Source organism: Culex quinquefasciatus, chromosome 2, assembly GCF_015732765.1.
Source record: "Culex quinquefasciatus strain JHB chromosome 2, VPISU_Cqui_1.0_pri_paternal, whole genome shotgun sequence".
Lineage (NCBI taxonomy): Eukaryota > Metazoa > Arthropoda > Insecta > Diptera > Culicidae > Culex > Culex quinquefasciatus.
Genome location: NC_051862.1, coordinates 37347678 through 37365785, shown reverse-complemented (window position 1 = coordinate 37365785; position 18108 = coordinate 37347678). Strand labels below are relative to the sequence as shown.

General features: G+C 33.6%; 1 protein-coding gene across 2 annotated transcripts in view; it reads left to right on the top strand.

Moving 5' to 3' along the window:
- The first annotated feature begins 11130 nt into the window (after nt 1–11130).
- The window catches only part of LOC6041652 (protein sax-3), a 418150-nt gene continuing 411172 nt past the window's right edge, over nt 11131–18108 (top strand). For both annotated transcript variants that reach the window (XM_038251334.1, XM_038251332.1), the window contains exon 1: nt 11131–12236. The gene's annotated coding sequence lies outside the window, so the exon portion shown is untranslated. The remainder of the gene's footprint in view (nt 12237–18108) is intronic.

Sequence of the window (18108 nt, the reverse complement as noted above, 5' to 3'; positions counted from 1 at the left end):
AAATTATATGGACAAACTAATGATGCAAAATGGCTTCTTTGGGCATACCGAAGGCACCAAAAAAGTTTCAGCCGGATTAAAAAATACAAAAATTAAAATTGAAGAAAAAAGACCGATTTCGTAGAGAATTGCTCATGTTTTAGCCTCCTGATTTTTGGGTCCGATTTTGAAGGGGGACCTTAACTTTGAAACTATTTGTCACAGCCTAAAATTATCTTTTTTATATTACAATGTAGCAAATTTATCATAATAAGTAATTTCAAATAAAACTAAAATTTATTGGCTTCCCTTTTCCTTAAAAAATCCTCAAAAAACAAAGGATAAAAGTTTATACATGGAAAAAAATCAATTCTCGAAATCGTGAATTAAATTCACGAATGCGAGGACCTCGAAGGAATATATGCACGTTTATGGTGCAAATGCACCATACTCATGAATAAATTCCTTCGTGGTTCTCACATTCGTGAACTTGATTCACGATTACGAGAATTGATTTTTTTCTGTGTAAATAACAAATTTTGCTTTCTGTCATCAAAAAATACAATCATTTGAAACTAGATTTTTACGATTGTAATAACGATTGTAACAAAATGTACAAAACTTTTCACAGTAGTATCTCTGTCTGAAAACACATTTTTTTTATATTACTAAGCCTGGCAGGTTTCTTTTTTGGTTTTCAGATTCTTTGACAAATTCATAGGTAATTATCTGAACTTATTGATAAAAACACTCTTAGACTTGGGCTACCATCGGCACTAGAAAGTAAACAATACAAAATGTTCGAAAAAATATAACTTTGGGTAAACTTATCACATAAACGAGGCACTTTATGAAAATATTTGCAACGTTGTTGTCGATTCGATTTTAATTCTACAAATGAGTTTAATTGAAATAATACCATGTATTTGGAGAATTTATTTTTAAATTCCAATTTAATATATATTGTCTTTACTAGGTATATCACAAAAGTTGTCTCTTATATAATGTTCGCAAAAAATTAAAAAAAAAAAAAAAACACAAAAACAACGATTTTTTTTGTGGTAAAAAGTGAAATAACAAAAATATGAGTGTTTTTTCACCCTAATTGTTCTTATCTGTACCTAACATTGAAGAAGATCAAAAATTTAATTCTCAACATACAAATTTTATAATAATTGAATATCATTATTTTGACTTCTTTGGTTAACTTTGCTGATAGGGTATGCTCTCACAAAGTTTGATAGATATCGAAAAATGGAAAATATAATCGATGGCGGAAACTCTGGTGAATTCCTTAATCTTTCTAAAAGCCTCAACAGACTGTGCAACTAACGGACTTATTTTCAACGGTGAAATAAAATCTGTTTGAAAATCGCTTATCGTCCTGAAATATATGAAACATTAATTCTATTTCGGGTAAGTTTGTTTTCAGGTACCACCAGTGGGGGTGACATTGCGCCTGGGGGGTGAGATTGGGTCAAATTGATTTTTTTACGGATTTTACCATTTCTCAGGTTATTCTCAATGAAACTGAATTCTGCTAAAGGGGTTGTGTAGGGGACATCTTAAGATGAATTCGCTGAAAAAATCTCGTTCCTAGAACAAATCTTTTGGGGTACGTTTTTGGCCAAAAATGACCTCTCGAAAAATCATTTTTCTAATATTTTTGTTAGAATTGCTGGAAAACTACCCAAATGTTTGAAAATTTCCACTGCAAACATTGTAGCGTGTCAATACGATTCCCTCAAACAAGAAACGCTGTTGGATGACTTGTTTTAACCATATCGTTGTATTTGGGCATCATTTTAGTTTCATTTGACCCAATGTCACCCCATCTAAGTGGTGAGATTGGGTCAATTTTCAAACTATTGGCATTTAAAGTAGTATTCATCAAAATCCACCATATTTTGGGAAAATGTTAGTTAACTATCTAAAAACAAATCTACGTTGAAAGATTTTCGATGTTATTTAAATTGTTTTTGTTATAAAGAAATTACGAGAGGTGTACCGTTTTTTGACCCATAGTCACCCCCACTGACGGTACCTTAACTGTTTTTTTCTGATTTTGAATAAAAAATGTTCAAATCTTGCTGAACTCTATTCTTAATTTTTATTTGCCTTCACCTTTTTCTTCAAGTATCATTTTTTTTGTTAGGGTGTGCATTAATCTTTATACAGGATTTTTTTGTACACATAATATATGTTTGTAGCCGTTATTTATTCAACTAAATTATTTTTACTTTAAAAATTGTACATGTACATCAGCGATCCCATGTCAAACAAGCATTATCAAAATGTTATGGTTAGGCCGAAATTAGGCTTGTTAGTTTTTTGGTCAAAATAATTAGACCCGTTTTTTTTTGTTTTGTGATTAGGGTGTTCCTATACCTTTATCTAATGTTCAGTAATTTTTCAGGCAAAAAAATAAAAAAAAATTAAACATCGAATTTACGAGCCATGGTTTTAACATTAAAAAGAACAAAGTGTTTAAAAATGCATTTTACACCTGCCCAGATGTTTTGCAGTGATAAGTTTCCAAAATATGTAATAAAAAAAAAGTTTTTGCGGCGCTGTACATTGGAATTTCATAAAAATTCTAAATACTATTAATCCAGCCCAAACATGCTAAATATGATTATAAATGCAGAAAAATGCGTTTTAGATTGTTTTACGTTGATTTGACTTCTAATTTCATTAAAATTTTGAAGATTTTTGAAAAAATATTTTTTTTTGCCCCCTGATTTTTCGGACCAATTTTGAAAAATATTTGCAACGGCCTAACATGATTTGGAATCAGGATTTTTAAAATATAATTTATCGTGAATCTGTACATCAATTGAATCTAAAGAACCATGCTTCTCCATCTCCATCGAAATAAGATCTCAATTCATTTCGTTGAAGACGTATGGTGGTTTAGGTTAGATCGGACAGACATCCTATGAAACATAATCGGAAAATCATTACTTCGAAACAACCCCAAAAATGATTGATGTTTTTTCAAATTTCGATTTATTTTCCCATAAAATTTCAACTAATTACTAAATGTCTTTAATTTACAGCACACCGAGCTGGAATTCAAATTTCGTTCCAGAGAAATACATTCTTGAAAAAAAAAATGTTTTTTTAAAGTTCAGATTTTTTTAACACTTCATTTTGGATAGGACCATCCTAATCACCAAACAACAAAATTAATTAGGATCCTGCTTTTTTTTTAATGAAACATTTAAGAAATATTATTTTCATGAATCATTAAATAATTTGAATATATCAAGCTTTCTGTCAACACTGATAACCTCAAGACACCCTACCGCCACGCTGTGTGTCTCCACAAATCTCCACCTCATCAATCGGGTACGGCAATAAAAGTTTTGCCGAGAATTTGCAACTTTTTCCACTGCGCGCACACACCTCAAAGCCCTGACAGCCACTAGCAAATCATTGTTTCTGCTGGCGGTGTTGCTGCTGCTGCTCAAAATCTGGGCTCATTTGCAAAGGCGGCATCGGCGCGACATTTCTCGCCTTCGCACTGTTTTTTTTTAGTGGCTGGCTTCACCTCAATGTCTCGAATAAAACGTATACGATGCCGCCACTGGCTGGTGGGCCCCTGAAAAAGCTCGTTACGTTACGCGTGGACGTGGCTGACGCCGCCAAGGAATTGGTCCTGTTTTGGGTGGTTAACCCTGAACTTATTAGATATTTCTTAATTTTTTAGCATAAATAGTTTTGGATTTTGATGACTATATATTGAATTTCTACCTTTTTTATCAATTTTGTCAAATTTGTTATTCACAATTGCTTCAAAAGGGTTAAGGAGAGGCCTGCAGCTCCAAGTCCTAGACTGTGGTGGCAATTACTAGCAGCTCTTCTGGTTTGGTTTTAACTTGGTTCCAGTACGCCAAACCCCGCCAACGTTCGGGAGAGGGACATGAATTCCGACATCGGTCGCCCCAGAGTGGAACACGTTGTTTCCTTCAACTGCAATTTTATGTGACTTGTGTCTCCTGTGAGATGAGGTTGTGTGCTGGTCATTTGTAGAAATGGTTGTTTGTTGGGGCTCTCCCAGACTGGCCGGGGGATCTGGAGGGGAAAAGGGGGCAGTTGCTACCGACCTGCAAATTGTACAATTGCAATTACTCAAAACGAACGATGGCGACAAACTGTGAGAAAACCCACGCATCTGTGCACCGTATCGTGTCTGGACGAGGTTGGCGATCTTGTTGTTGTCCTGGGGACGACGGATTTCTCGAGTTGAACGTGTAGGTGTCATCTTCTGAGGAAATCAATAAAAATTGCTTTGTTTTGTTACTGCTATTGTATATAAATTCACAAAACAATTCTGGCTGCCAAAATACGTATGTGTTCTTTTCAAACTCCAAACTAAACATCGCTTGATTGAATATAATTCTGAGAACATGAGTAATTATTCTTAAAATCGAATGATTTCATGAAATATTAGTTTTCGTTTTATTCATGTTGCAGAAAATTTGTGGGAGTTTTTATATATGAGCAGTTCTCTAGGATTTCGGTCATTCCATTTTTTTTTTGTATTTTTTTATCCGACTGAAACTTTTTTGGTGCCTGCGGTATGCCCAAAGAAGCCATTTTGCATCATTAGTTTGTCCATATAATTTTCCATACAAATTTGGCAGCTGCACATACAAAAATGTTGTATGAAAATTCAAAAATCTGTATCTTTTGAAGGAATTTTTTGATCGATTTGGTGCCTTCGGCAAAGTTGTAGGTATGGATACGGACTACACTGAAAAAAAAATGATACACGGTAAAAAAATTAGTGATTTTTTTATTTATTTTTTTATCACTAAAACTTGATTTGCAAAAAACACTATTTTTATTTTTTTTATTTTTTGATATGTTTTAGAGGACATAAAATGCCAACTTTTCAGAAATTTCAAGGTTGTGCAAAAAATCATTGACCGAGTTATGAATTTTTTAATCAATACTGATTTTTTTTTAAATCGAAATTTTGATCGCAAAAAATTTTTAACTTCATTTTTCGATGTCAAATTGAATTTGCAATCAAAAAGTTCTAAAGTAAAATTTTGATAAAGTGCACCATTTCCAAGTTATAGCCATTTTTATGTAACTTTTTTCAAAATAGTCGCAGTTTTTAATTTTTTATATTAGTGCGCATGTTTGCCCACTTTTGAAAAAAATATTGTTGAAAAGCTGAGAAAATTCTCTATATTTTGCTTCTACGGATATTGTTGATACGACCTTTAGTTGCTGAGATATTGCAATGCAAAAGTTTAAAAACATGAAAATTGATGTTTTCTAAGTCTCACCCAAACAGCCAATCATTTTTCAATGTCGATATCTCAGCAACTAATGGTCCGATTTTCAATGTTAAAATATGAAACATTTGTAAAATTTTCCGATCTTTTCGAAAAAAATATTTTCAAAATTTCAAATCAAGACTTCAAAAAGGCCAAACATTCAATATTACGCCCTTTAAATTGATTTGAAAATTTTGAAAATATTGTTTTCGAAAAGATCGGAAAATTTCACAAATGATTCATATTTTAACATTGAAAATCGGACCATTAGTTGCTGAGATATCGACATTGAAAAATGGTGTGTTGTTTGGGTGAGACTTAGAAAACATCAATTTTCCTGTTTTTAAAATTTTGCATTGCAATGTCTCAGCAACTAAAGGTCGTATCAACAAAGTTCGAAAATGCAAAATATAGTGAATTTTCTCAGCTTTTCAAAAACATTTTTATCAAAAGTGGGCAAACATGCGCACTAATTTAAAAAAATGAAAAACTGCGACTATTTTGAAAAAAGTTACATAAAAATGGCTATAACTTGAAAATGGTGCACTTTATCAAAATTTCACTATAGTACTTTTTGATTGCAAATTTGATTTTACATCGAAAAATGAAGTTAAAAAATTTTTGCTACCAAAATTTCGATTTTTTGAAAAAAATCAGTATTGTTTTAAAAATTCATAACTCGGTCAAAGATATTTTGCACAACCTGGAAATTTCTGAAAAGTTAGCATTTTATGTCCTCTAAAACATATCAAAAAATAAAATAAAAATAAAAATAGTATTTTTTGCAAATCAAGTTTTAGTAATAAAAGTTTAATAAAAAAATCACCAATTTTTTTACCGTGTATCATTTTTTCAGTGTAGTCCATATCCATACCTACAACTTTGCCGAAGACACCAAATCGATCAAAAAATTCCTTCAAAAGATACAGATTTTTGATTTTTCATACAACATTTTTGTATGGACAGCTGCCAAATTTGTATGGAAAATTATATGGACAAACTAATGATGCAAAATGGCTTCTTTGGGCATACCGAAGGCACCAAAAAAGTTTCAGTCGGTTAATAAATTACAAAAATTAAAATTGAAGAAAAAATACCGATTTCGTAGAGAATTGCTCATATCTAAAAATCATTGTTGGTTCGTCCATACAAGTCTAAATGCAGTTTTTACAGCTGTTAATACAAACAAGTTTTGTAATTTTTTGTAAATCTGTACTTAGCAAAAATCTTTAAATAAACTGCGTATGAAAGGCCAGCGAGTCAAAAAAATATTTTGCACGCGATTTACCACCGAATTTTTCGCTGTGTATTTTGGAAAGAGATTTTTGGATCGATTTGGTGTCTTCAGCAAAGTAAAAGGTTATAGGGAGATGGCGTTACAACTTGCTGCCACCTGGTTTTTTAAGTGCAAAAGTGGAAAAAATTGTCTCGTTTATCAAAATGAAGTCGATTAAGAAGTCGGTTTCGTTAGTGGAAAACGTGGAAAACGTGGTCAAATAATTAAAACGCCAACGCTCTTTGATAGGAACAATTAAAACAAAAACTGTTTTCAATTTTTTTTTCTATAACTATAACTTTCTGTAACGAAAAGTGGATTTCCCGTAAAACACTAAAAAATCTAAGGGTAACTGGAACTTTTCTATCACAGAGAATACTAAAAAAAAAATTTGAGATGTTTCGGGTGGTTTGAAAAACTTTTTTTTTTAATTTATTAGAATTTTTCTGACTAAATATGTGCAAGGGAGAAACCAATCACATTTTTTCGACATTTTTGAAGCCTTTTAAAAAAGATCAATAAACATATCCCCAATTTTATATTTTTACTTTCTGGGTGTTTTTGAAACCTCCCTGAGTTAGTATTATCAAAAACATCGAAATACCAAAATAAAAAGTAAATTGGATCATTGAACATTGTAACAAAATATTATAAAATACTGCAGACATATAATTCAATTCCCAAAATACGCGTTTGATTCATTTTCGACCCTTTTAAATGTTTTAGGAGACTAAAGATGGAAGTTTTTTTTGTTTCGTTAGAATCGCGATTTTATTAAAAAAAGATTGCCAAACTAAATAAATATTAAAAATTGCATTTAGAAGCAAAATCAATTCTGCAATCAAATTAAGTTTTTAATTTATTTTGATAAGTGTGCCGTTCTTAAATCATAATAGTTTTCATAATAGTCCAAATTGACTTGTCAAAAAATGAAAATGTTTGTTTTTACAGCTTTAAAGTGGCCCGAAACCCCCTTTTTACTAAAACTTAACCCTGAATTGTCACGATCAAAAACTGATTTTTGAAGGTTTGTTCAGATGCTTTCTATAAATTTGGTCGTAGAAGGCGTAGATTACGAGACAAAATTTTGGTGTCTTCGACAAAGTTGCTTGGATTGGCAAGCCCAAAAACTCTAGAAAAAAAATCCCAAAAATATTCCTGAAATGTCAGATTTTCAAAATCACCTTAATAGTCAACCATCCCAATTTCCAACCAAACCAAAAGTTGCCCCTTTTCAAATGAAACAACTCTTCTCAAGACACCAAAGCTCCAAAACTTCACCATTTTACGGAAAATCCATTTCCACTTAATTTTGCGATCTGGACCACTGATTAAGATTCTTTTCCTCCATGAAGTTTTTTTGTAATATGCGCTAAATATGTAACGAAAAAAAAATCCTGAACATTTTCTATAACTGGAAAACGGTGCTCTTTATTAATATATTTTGTTTGACAATGATTTAAATTTTACCAGAAAATTCATTTGTGAAAAAAAATATTACTCCGGCACAAGATTTTGCACCAACCTAAACTCTAGCGTAAAAGATGCTTATAGATCAACTTTGTGTAACCAGCCTTAAATATTGTATGGACCCTTGTATGGAAAAAACTAATTATGGCTTCTTTTGACAAAGGGAATGAATGGTCAAAGCTTAATCTTAATATTTAAAAAAAAATCAAGGGAAAGACGACTGTCGATGTTTTGCCTTCCTCACGTTACTGAGGAAAGGCTATAAAATCACTCAAAAAATGAACTTCTCAATTAGACCTCCTAGACCCACCTTCATGTATACCTATCGACTCAGAATCAAATTCTGAGCAAATGTCTGTGTGTGTGGTGGGATGTTGATCAAAAAATTGTCACTCGATTATCTCGACATTGGCTGAACCGATTTTGTCCGTTTTGGCGTCATTCGATCCGTCTTGAGGTCCCATAAGTCGCTATTAAAAATTATGCAGTTTAGTTAAGTACTTCAAAAGTTATGCTAAAAAAACGATTTTAGCAAAAGTCCGGAAGATTGTAAAAAGGGTGGTTTTTGTAAGAAAACCCGTCATGCTATACATTTTCAGAAATGTATTCAAAAGACCTTTCCAACGCGTCCAAAACATTGAAGATCTGACAACCCTATCAAAAGTTATAAGCACTTAAGTGTTATTTACGCACTTTTTGCATTTTGGATAGCACCCTTTAAATGTGAGGAAGGCGCCAACCACCTAAAGGTGGATTAAGTAACGTTTTTTTTAAAGCTTTGATTTGTTTGCATGCAATTGTTCCCATTTCTTTATTAAAAAATGAAACTATTGAAATAAACTAACTGAAAAATCACAAAAGTTTCACATAAAAAATTAAAGTAAAAAAAATGTGTTTGAATATTTAAAAAAAAATATTTTTTTGCCCTATTTAAAAAATATATATAAATTATAAAAAATCATTTTACATCAGTTGTTTTGCAATTATTTGTTTTCAAAAAAAGTAAGATTTTACGAAAACAAAAAAAAGCAAAAAAAAAACTTTGCGATACTAAACATCGAAAATTTTCAAAAAAAATCAAAAGATGTTCAAATCAACCCAAACATGCACAAAATGATGTTAAACGCAGGGGAATGTATTTTAAATCAATACCAGCTGATTGCACTTAAATTTGCATTAACATTTTGAAGTTTTTTGAAAAGATATTTATTGCCCCCTGATTTTTCAAGCCAACTTTGTTTTGGTGACAAAAACTTTATATAAAATTTCTATCAACCTTATGACAAATTTTATCTCCATTGATATTTTTTATTTATCAATATTTTTTGAGAACAAAAAGTGTCATCTTTTGAATTACAGAGTTTGTACATTTGTTTTTTTCGCCAAATTATGAATGTTGTTTTTTTAAATATCGTAAATTCATTTTTTGTAGAAAATATAATTTGAAATTAAAAACTATTTCCATAAACTTATGATAAAATGTACCGTGTTTGAGTTTAATCCATTTATAAGGTAAACATTTCCATAAAGATCCTTATATCTTTTTCAATAGTGTTCATCTTTGTTTACTCTTGATACAATATCTAGACTGGTAAATACGAAGCCTTGATAATCCATTTTTTTATTATCTAAAGTCAGATTTTCTATAAATTTGTTATGGGACTTCGGGTAGTCAAAGTATACAAATAAAAGTTTCTCTTCTCTTTACTTTTAATTCTTTTAGATTTTTAATAAGGCTGGTACAAATATTTTTGAAAGTTTTTGTCACCCCCCCCCCCTTCAAAATTGGCCCGAAAAATCAGGGGGCAAAAAACATATTTTTACAATAAACTTCAAAATTTCAATGAAAATTCAAGGACAACTAGCTGAAATCAAATTAAAATACATTCTCCTGCGTTTAAAATCATTTTTAGCATGTTTGGGTTTATTAAAAAATCTAAAGATTTTTTGAAAATTTTCGATGCAAAATCTTTTTTTCGATTCAATTTTTGTTTTTGTCAGATCTTATATTTTTTGAAAACTAATGATTGCAAAACAACTGAACTAGTGTAAAATGCATTTTAAAACACTTTTTTCATTTAAATGTGAAGATTATGGCTTGTTATTTAAATTTTTATATTTTTATTTTTACCCCCTTGACCTCGGCCAGGGCCGAGGGACAAAAACTTTTTTAAATATTTGCATCGGCCTAAGTGCTTTAAACCATTTGAAAATTTAAGATTTTTAAAATCCCTTAAGTCCAGACTCTATTATTCGAAGCCTCAATTTTCTGAAGTTTCGATTGTCCGAATTTCGATTATGCGAAGGTTTGTGATCGATAGTCGAAACACGAAGAAAATTTTTATTTTTCGTTTTTTTCTTTTTCTTGTTTTTAACATCAAATTCGGGTTCATCGACCCGAGTTTAGTCAAATTTGAATTTTAAATAATAAAATGCATTTTTCAACATATCCTTACCACCATCTTGCCATCTTCATTAAAAAATTCTAAACTACTTTAGCGGATTTCACAGGTCATACTTAAACTAAACAATCAAAAATAAGACAATTTTTTTGCGATTCGATTATCCGAAGTTTTGATTATCCGAAGTGAAATTTTGTCTAGGTCTTCGGATAATCGAGTCTGGACTGTACTTATATTTTAAATGTGATACATAATTCGATTTCAACTTAGGACAGAGTGCTTATTCAAAAAAAAAAATCAAAGGTAAACAGCAAAATGCATTGCGACATAAGTCGCACTTATGCACCTTGTGCAACATCTCTTTATGCTGCACTCTCTCTCGCAACACTCTGAACTCCAACAAACGCTTCAACATCTTCAAAACCTCCTCTCTCTTCTCAGCTCAAAACGTAAACAAACAATATAGATTCTCTCATCAACCAAAAACAACAACCTTTCCCTACACGCAACTTGACGAAACTTCTCTCCATTCCCGCTCTCCCTCTCTCAATTTGGGCGTCGTTCGCTCTCCCAATGTCTCTCTCTCACACAAAACCCGAAGCACGCCGTGCTCCATCAACAACGCCGGCATCTCGGTTGTGCAAACAACCGATCCGATGCCGATCCCGGTCCAGTCCTTGGCGGCTTCAGGCAGTTCAGTGCTCGCCGTCGTAGCATAAACATAGAGCGTCGGTCGCTTTGCAGGACATTCGCCGTCGCCGCCTGCTTCGTTGCGCGCGTGTGTGTCTACGCCGAGTGTGCGTGAATGTGTGTGTAGGATCGATCTCGGGCGCGTGTCTGTGAGCGAGTCCTTTTTGACAGCTCGCCTACTGTGGGGAGTCCTGGAGGGAGGAAGGATTCGTGTGCGTGTATTGGTGCGTGCGATTGCGTAGCACCGGGGAAGATCCTGACGGATTAGGGTGGCCTGTAATTTAGCTCTGGAAGCGCATTCAGGGCAGATTTAGTGCCGCTTCTTCGTCGCCTAGTGCTAATAATAGCCTACTGCGTGCGCGCTCACTCTTTTCTCCGCGCGCTAATGGTTTAATTACGGGAAGAGATTAGTGCAATGTGCTGGATCGTCGTCGTCGTCTTGGCCGACTCTTGTTCGCCGACATGGCAGGAAATCGGCACCGCCTGAGCCGCAGGTTCCCGGAACATCAACGCTGTCGGAGAGCATAAATTTATGCTGTCTTGACATGCGATACAGCATCCTTCTCGAGTGGAAGAAACGACCCGACGTAGTTCAGGAGTGTTCAAACAAAAACGCCTCGATTTTTTTATGTGTGGGGAGTTGATCTTTTTCTCAGATTTGAGCAAGAATCGAAGAATCGATACCGAAGCGCCGAAATAGGAGCCTCATAAATCAGTGCGATTTTTGGTGGAATCTGCGGGGTACAGAAAAAGGAAGAAAAAGGCCATTATTTAGAGGCCGTTTAGCGATTGTGGAGTTTGAAGAAAAGGGTCGATTCGCAGATTCCCCCCTCCCGTCAAACTGGTTTAGGAGGCCAAGCCGGAATGTTGGTCAAAATCAAAGCCATCTCGGCGGTTGTGCAACATCGCGATTGAGCGAAGAAATTGAATAATACCAGCTATTGAGTGAGTGCGGGGCTTTGTCGACTTGATCGACTCAATGCAAAAATCAAGCAAGCAGATGAGAGTGGAGAAGGTGAAGTGCAGCACCCCCGTACCAAAGTGTTAATGAAGAAATTATATGATTCGCGGCCAGCGTGCAAGCAACAAACGTCAAAGTAGGCCGTCGACGGACGACATTTGAAGGTAAGGTTCGCACCAAACCCAGAGCCAAAAATTGCTTTTAATTGCTGGGGTCTCGCGGGGGCAACTTTTCGACGGGCTGTGGGGACTTGAGGTGCCTTAAGCGACGTGCGCGAGAGCTAAGTGGCTTGTACTAGGGGTCCGCTGATTGATGCCGTAAGATAAGGGGCAAGCACAACACACATGAGGTTTTGAGGAGGTCATGTGCGATGAGCATAAAAGTGTCCCGCGGGCCGTTTTTGGAACTGGAGGTGCAAAATGGCCTTGCTACCACCACACCACTAGAAAGAGCCACATCAGATTACTACAGGTAGAGTGTGGCTAATTTGATGGATTTTAACTGAGTCTGAGTGTGTGTTTATCTGCTGTGGAGAGGTTAAGTGCAAACGTTTGTTTATTTCGGAAGAGTTTAGAGTGTGGTGTGATTAAGTGGCCATTTTTGGGTTGGCTGGGGCACCCCAAACACAGCTTGGGAGTGTCAACCTTTGAAGGTGAATGGAGGTAGTTAACGGATAGATTTTAGGGCAGCAGCTCCTTGCTTGTTTTTAAGTATTTTGACATAATGTTATTTGATTTCTTTGGTGAAACCTCTTTCAAGGCTGCGAAAAGGATGTTGAAAATCAAATGTTTTTGATAATTAAATACAATTTTCGAGCACTACTTACCATATGGTTTCTGAACATTATGTCACATCGTTTTGCCTTCTTCACAAAATAATAGCTGTAAAATCATTTGAAAAATGAAATTTAATTAGACCTCCTAAACCCGCCTTCATTTTTTCATCTACATATCGACTCAGATTCAAATTCTGAGTAAATATTCTGATACAATCATCAAATGGTTGGGGACCATCCATAAACCACGTGGACACTTTTTTGTAAATCTCAAAATTTTGATATGCTTGTTGTTCAGAGTGGCAGCTCAACCCTATCTTACATTTCTCGACTTTTCCAGAACCTTTAATGTTAGGAAATTCTTACACAAAAAATTATAGCAAATCGAAAATTGTTCATACAAATTCTAAAGCGAGTAAAATTTCTAAATAAATAAATAAAAAATCATACCAATGCCATTTCTGTAAAAAAAACAGGAACTCATGAGCTAATTTATAGATTCTAAGAGCAAGCAAGAGCAGCAACAAGCAACAAATTTAAAAACATAACAAAACAAAAAAAAATGATAGGTTTTAAGAATGGCTCAACTTAAAATGTTTGTTCCATAGTTTAAATAGGTAATAAAAAATTAATGAAAATAGGATAAAAGTTACTTTATTCTGAATTTTATTCTTTATTCTAATAATGCTCAAAAATGAGCTTAAAATAATGTATACATCGGACAGTTTTACAAAAAAGTCTCCATACTTACCATTGTCCTATGTTTAATCCTTGTGAAGATAGAGCGGTTTTAAAAATGAAAATGTTGGAACAATAGGTTTTGGCAATTCTATATGACAGACTTGATTTTTCAGTCTCAAAAATATTTTTATCGGATAGCTCGTCCAATTTCCCATAAGTTTGTCTTTGAAAGCGTTTCAATGTGATGCATTGGATTCCAGATATAAGCTTAATTACATTGCTCATACAGTCATCCCACATATTCGGAACACCCACAAATTCGGAACACTTTTATGATAATTTGTCAATAGCATGCCAAAAGTAGCTTTTCTGTCGACCTTACTATTTTTAGAACCTTCATTTGGACATTATCTTGCTATTTCACTAGTAAAAGTAGTACCTTTTGAACAAAAAACTTCATTCCAAGACTATTTTGTCCAGAGCAGCGAAACACTGCCTCCAAATGGCCTGTTTCATAATTGTGGGATGTTTTTGTGTCTCCCACTATTGTGGAACACCTGAATTTTACTGATATTTTCACAAACAAAGTTATCAAACCATGTATAAATCATGACTAAGCTTAAGTTGCATTGGTTTCAGTGTGTGAAGTCATTATTTGGTTATAAATATGTACTCCTGGAAAGATCCAAAGTTTGTTTACATTCGTAAGAAAAAAGTGTTCCGAATTTGTGGATTTCAAGGGTCAAAGTAATTCTTCAAAAACTTCATATAAAAGTTAAAATTTGCAGATGTTCGATACAGCATTCGATAAATCGCAAGAAAAGCTTTCAAATGAAGGTAAAAGCGAATCATTAAGTTCAATGATCGATTTGCTATGATTTTTTGAACATTGGCCGATCTGGAAACCGTTCCGAATATGTGGGATGACTGTAACTGAAAATAGATTTTTTTAGTATGGTAGAAACCTGAATAGTATATAAGATCACGTGAATTTTAAAACGCGTCAAATTCAATGCTGTCAAAGGCAAAACTTATAGGAAGTTGGACGAAAACTGTCTTATAGAAATTGTCAAAAACCATCAAAAAACCTATTTTTTCAATATTTTTATTATTAAAACCACTGTATCTTCACAAGGATTGGATATAGAATGAGCACTCTCGTTTTTTTTGTATTTATTGAGGACCTTTGAACAATGAGCAGAGATGGAATAATCGAAAAAAAAAAACAATTTCGCTTGCGAACTTTCTTCACCCGTGAAAAAGAGAGAAGACAAATCACACAAAAGAAAATCGCTCCCGAACTTCTCCAAGAAAATCAATCTGCTCATGATTTTTTGTGAATTTCCTTGTCAGCACCACTTAAAAATATTTATTTCACTATGTTTACACACATTGTCATATTTCGAGGTGCGACGTTACACTTGCTAGTTTAGTAGTGAAAAGGATATTCCGCCGAATAATCAAGATTGATTTTTTTAAGATTCCTTTTAACGATCTTTCGCGCGCGAGTAAGAACAGCCATACTCCCTTCGTATTTTTTCCTCTAGATGTACGTCCAATGATTTTCTTTTGATGATGATTATTCCATCGCTGACTATGAGTCATCGTTTTTTTTTATTTTGACGTTTCAACAACTATTCAAAAACAGGTTTAGTAAATGATTTTTGTATTTTTTAGGAGAGACATACCAAACTGTATTTTTCGTGAGTCTTTTTGTAACATCTTAGGCTATTTCCTCAAAAATTTCTTAAACTTAAAAATCTAAAAATGTCATAAAACTGCCGTGTATTTTTATTTCAGTTAATTTTAAATAACAAAATAAAAAAATATTTAAATAGCTTACGCCCTTCTAAAATGTTATTTTCGAGTACAATTGGCTCCATATACACAAAAATGGCTTACATAGGCCTAGAAAAACATGTCTACAAAGTTTAATTGAAATCAGAGATGGTCGGGTACAAAAATACCAGAAAAATCGTGGTTTTTAGCTGGAATTGCTCATAACTTATTATTTATAAAATTTGTCAAAAATAATCATTCGATTCATAAACAAATATTATTTAAGTCGGTTACTCACGATATTAGCTAAACCGAGATTAACTACGTTATTCATCGTCATTCCGGTTATGTCTACAGCATAACTTCTCTGCTCAGAACAAATTAAAATCAAAAAAATATTCCAAAAATTCATTTCAAACGAGTTTGATTGGGATTCGCATCTGTTTCCCGATTTTTTTTTGCGGATTTCGGCGAATTCCCGAAATTTTTCCGACTTTCCTGACTCGAGTAGCCACCCTGCTGTGTATTTTGAAATGCTCGTTGCTTAACAATTATGCAGTTATCAAACAATTTGATTTATTTTTGATTCTATAAGTTTGTCTTTGACCACTTTTGGATATGATGCCAAAAAAGAATCAAAAAGGAGTTCGCAAAATTTTTCAGTGCTTTAAAAAAATGATGATTGCTTGTTTTTTAGTCTCAAAGTAAAATAATTTATCAATAAAAATAAGTAAGAAAATGGATTGAATTTTCAAATAACTTTCTAGATACAAATCATTCAGGATTGAAAAATCTTAAAAATTTGTGGCATTTCATGACAAACGTTCGATTTTCTTCGTAAACTTTGAATGTATTTGTTTTTTTTTCCTAAAAACTGATTGAAATTGCAATAGGTACGTTTATTCAAAAAACTTTTTTTTCCTTTTTTAAATTTTATTTAGTTATTTTAAAATTTATGCTAACATTCATTCCCCGGAACTTAGTTAAACAAGTATTTCAATGAGAATTTCTCTAATAGAACATTAAAAGCAACCTTTGTTTTTGATATTGACCTTTTAATTAAATATTTGTTAAAAAAAACTGTGTGTTTCCAAGCATTACGCAAAAACTTTGTTGAATAAAATTGCATGAAATTTTCATTGCCAAAACACAGTATTTGTTTTGTTGTTATTATAAATTTTCAGACAAACCTGACTCATTTTAAAATAAATTAACTTAAAACTTTTTAATGTTACCCCGGAGTTTTTTTTTTCAATTTTGGTCAAATTGAAATATTTTTATGAAATTTTCGTAAACAGATTTGGTATTGTGTAGTCGTATTTTATTTATATATTTATTATCTCAACAGTCAGATATAAATAAATTTTAAAATTTAATTGAAATAAGTTGTCAGTTTTTCGAGCAATTAAAAAAATTGCAATAACATCAGTTCTAACTTTATTTTTTAAAGTTAATTTATTTATTTAAAACTGAAATCAAAATTTAGTTCACGTTCAACAAATCAACAAATCAGGAACCTTTCAGCACGTCCGAAAAACCTTGCTCCAACTTTCAAAAAAAAAAAACTAACCCGAGAAGACACCTTTCTCTGTCCCAATTAGGCATTCCACTCAACGATCATTTCCTGACGGAAACTTTTCACTACACTACTTTGAAAATCTTCCGAGCAACATTTGTGTACGTGGTGTGGCATTCCAGCCCGAGTAGTCTGTCCACAGTTTTTCCCCTCTTTCCCACTTTTGTTTCCAGCGCCTGTAATAAATATAAGATTTTCCCTTTCCCGAGTCCCTAAAAATTCCTCCCGTAGGCCAGCCTCGCATTCCGGGGTTGGGGAAATTTTATAATTTCAAGTTCATTAAAAATAAATCCTAGCTCTAAAGTTTTTCACGCAACGGAATGCTTGCTGCTGAAAAATTTCGGGGTCGTCGGATCTTTGAAGATATCACGCTAGTCACGTGGAAGGACGAGGGTGCATAATTTACCAACTTCTATCCCGGAATAAGTTGCTTAAGCAACGAACAAATCGAGTTACTGTGCCAGCTCACATTCATCAACCTAGGGTGCAATAAGGGTTTTTTCGGAGTGGGGGTGGTGGAAATTTTCATACACGCATTACAAAACCTCCGAAATTGCGGTTTTCCCCCTCTGACTGGTACTGAATTAATGTACGCTTTATTTGCCCCTGAACTCGAAATTCGAAATTAAAGCCAACGCTCGGGCCAATATCCGGAGCTAGTTCTGCAGAGAAGGCAAAGTTTTCCTTTCGTCCAAGGGGGTTGAAGGATTTGGGGGGTGGCTAGAGGTAATCCACTGGGGAATTTCCCAACCCCCCCTACGAAACGAAGAAGAAGACACCACACCAAGAACTTCTGGTCTGGTGCTGTATGTTGTGTTCTGGAGGATGCTGCAGGACACCAACAACGGAAGAAAACAGGATTCCATTATGCTCCCGGACGAAGGGAGTCCCGGCGAGATGGTGCACTATGTTTCGCTTTCCTGATCAGCAGCGTCCAGGAAGCATAAATTGGGTGGAAATATCATTTTTGGGATGTTCAGGGAAATTTTGGTTAGTTTTTCACTGCAAAAACATTGATAAAACAAAAATCTGAATAAATAACGTAAAAATCTTCATCAACGGTCAACATTGCTGTATTAAATTAAGGTATTAAAAAAGTCTAGTGTTTACTTCGTCATCCAGAAGCTATAAAAAAATATTTATTTTTACCATTTATTTATTGAAAAACATTTCGCAAAAAAATATTCTTTCTGATTTTTACAATGGAAAAAACTTCAATTTACAC